General features: G+C 36.3%; 1 non-coding gene across 1 annotated transcript; it reads left to right on the top strand.

The window, feature by feature from the left end:
• The first annotated feature begins 279 nt into the window (after nucleotides 1-279).
• On the top strand, nucleotides 280-386 carry LOC112426005 (U6 spliceosomal RNA). Its single transcript, XR_003017251.1, has one exon. It is a non-coding gene; the product is annotated as a U6 spliceosomal RNA (small nuclear RNA).
• The last annotated feature ends 2,641 nt before the right edge of the window (nucleotides 387-3,027 follow it).

The following is a 3,027-nucleotide window of genomic DNA, read 5'->3' as shown; positions in this document are numbered from 1 at the left end:
CTAAATTAATCACTGCTGACCTTAACATGCAGGAGTCTTAAAGACATGTTTCAAATTAAAAAAATGGTAATTTTATTCAAAGAAATCTAACTACCTATGTTTCATAAGTGTTTGGTCATTGTTTTTTCCTATCACTGCATAAGGAGTCCTAGAATTTGGAGCATTGTTTCATCACATCTCTGGATAAAAGCCCTACAAATAACCTTGAGCATGATAACCATATTGTCTTCAGTATAGAAATTAATAATGACTCATTATACACTTTGAAAAATCCATACCGTGCTCGCTTCAGCAGCATATATACTAAAATTGGAATGATGCAGAGAAGATTAGCATGATCTCTGTGCAAGGATGAAATACAAATTCATGAAGCATTCCATATTTTTCAATAAATGTCCACATCAACAAGTTAGAAAGATCTGAAATTAACAACCTAACATCACAACTAAAAGAACTAGAGAAGCAAGAACAAACCAACCCATATCTAGCAGAAGACAAGAAATAACCAAAATCAGAGCTGAACTGTAGGAGACTGAGACACAAAAATCCATGCAAAAGATCAAGGAATCCAGGTGCTGTCTTTTTTTTAAACAGTAATTCAATAGATAGACCGCTGGCTAGACTAATAAAGGGATAAAAGAGAGAAGATCCAAATAAACACAATTATAAATGACAAAGATGTTACCACTGACCCCACAGTAATACAAACAACCATCAGAGACTACTATCAACACCTCCACATACACAAACCGGAAAATCTAGAAGAAATAGATAAATCCCTGGACACATACATACACCCTTCCAAGACTGAACCAAGAAGAAATTGAAGCCCTCAACAGACCAATAACAAGCTCCAAAATTGATTCAGTAATGAACAGCCTACCAACCAAAAAATGCCCAGGACAGGAAGGATTCACAGCCGAATTCTACCAGATGTACAAAGAGTTGGTACCATTCCTACTGAAACTATTGCAAAAAAAAAAAAAAAAAAAAAAAAAAAAAAGGATAAGGAGGGACTCCTCCCCAAATCATTCTATGATTCCAGCATCATCCTGATACCAAAACCTGGCAGAGAGACAATAAAAAAGAGAAAACTTCAGGCCAATATCCTTGATGAACACAGAGGCAAAAATCCTCAACAAAATACTTGCAAACCGAATCCAGGAGCACATCAAAAAGTTAATCCACCACAATCACGTAGGCTTTATCCCTGGGATGCAAGTCTGGTTCAACACACGCAAATCAACAAATGTGATTCATCACATAAAGAAAATTAGACAAAAACCACATGATTACCTCAACAGATGCAGAAAAGACTTTTGGTAAAATTCAACATCCTTTCATGTTAAAAGCTTTCAATAAACTAGTTATTGAAGGAACATACCTCAAAATAATAAGAGCCATCTAGGAGAAACCCACAGGCAACATTATACTGAACAGGTAAAAGCTGGAAGTATTCCCCTTGAAAACTAGCAAAAGACAAGGATGCCCTTTCTCACCATTCTTGCTCAACATAGTATTGGAAGTCCTGGCCAGAGTCAGCAGTCAAGAGAAAGAAATAAAAGTCATTGAAACAGGAAGAGAGGAAGTCAAACTATCCCTGTTTGCAGACAACATGATTCTGTATCTAAAAAATTTTCATAGTCTTGGTCCAAAAGCTCCTTGAGCTGATAAACAACTTCAGCAAAGTTTCAGGATACAAAACTGATGCGTAAAAATCACTAACATTCCTCTACACCAACAGCAGCCAACCTGAGAGACAAATCAGGAACACAATCCCATTCACAATTGCCACAAAAAGAATAAAATACTTAACAATTCAGCTAACCAGGGAGGTAAATGATCTCTACAATGAGAATTACAAAACACTGTTCAAAGAAATCAGAGATGACACAAACAAATGGAAAAACATTCCATGCTCATGGATAGGAAGACTCAGTATCATTAAAATGGCTACATTGCCAAAGCAATTTACAGATGCAACACTATTCCTATCAAACTACCAATGACATTCTTCACAGAACTAGAAAAACTATTTTAAAATTCATGTGGACCCAAAAAAGAGCCCAAATAGCAAAGGTCATCTTAAGCAAAAACAAAAAAGCAGGGGGCATCATATTACTCTACTTCAAACTATGCTACAGGGCTACAGTAACCAAAACAGCATGGTACTGGCACTGAAAAAGACACACAGACAAAGGGAACAGAATAGTGAGCTCAGAAATAAGGCTGCACACTTACAACTATCTGGTCTTCCACAAAACTGACAAAAACAAGGGGAAAGAATCACTATTCAATAAATGGTGCTGGGATAACTGGCTAGCGATATGCAGAAGACTGAAACTGGAACCCTTCCTTACACCATATACAAAAATCAACTCAAAATGGATTTAAGACTTAAATGTACAACTCAAAACTATAAAAACCCTGGACGATAATCTAGGAAATATCATTCTGGACATAGGAACTGGCAAAGATTTCATGACGAAGATGCCAAAAGCAATTGCAACAAAAGCAAAACTTGACAAATGGGATTTAATTAAACTAAATAACTCCTGCACAGCAACTATCAACAGAGTAAACAGACAACATATACAGAATGGGAGAAAATTTTTGCAAACTATGCCTCTGACAAAGGTCTAATATCCAGCATCTATAAGGAACTTAAATTTAGAAGCCAAAACAAACAACCCCATTAAAAAGTGGGCCAAGGACAGGAACAGATACTCTTCAAAAGAAGGCATACATGTGGCCAAAACACATATGAAAAAAGGTGCAACACCCTTGTAGTATAGTTTGAAGTCAGGTAGCACAATGCCTCCAGCTTTGTTCCTTTTGCTTAGGATTGTCTTGGCTGTACAGGCTCTTTTTGGGTTCCATATGAAATTTAAAGTAGTTTTTTCTAATTCTGTGAAGAAAGTCAATGGTAACTTGATGGTGATAGCATTGAATCTATAAATTACTTTGAGCAGTATGGCCATTTTCACGATATTGATTCTTCCTATCCATGAGCATGGAATGTTTTTC

Source organism: Macaca nemestrina, chromosome X (genome assembly GCF_043159975.1).
Source record: "Macaca nemestrina isolate mMacNem1 chromosome X, mMacNem.hap1, whole genome shotgun sequence".
Taxonomy (NCBI): domain Eukaryota; kingdom Metazoa; phylum Chordata; class Mammalia; order Primates; family Cercopithecidae; genus Macaca; species Macaca nemestrina.
The sequence above is the reverse complement of the archived record's forward strand: the minus strand, read 5'-3'. Positions and strand labels throughout refer to the sequence as shown.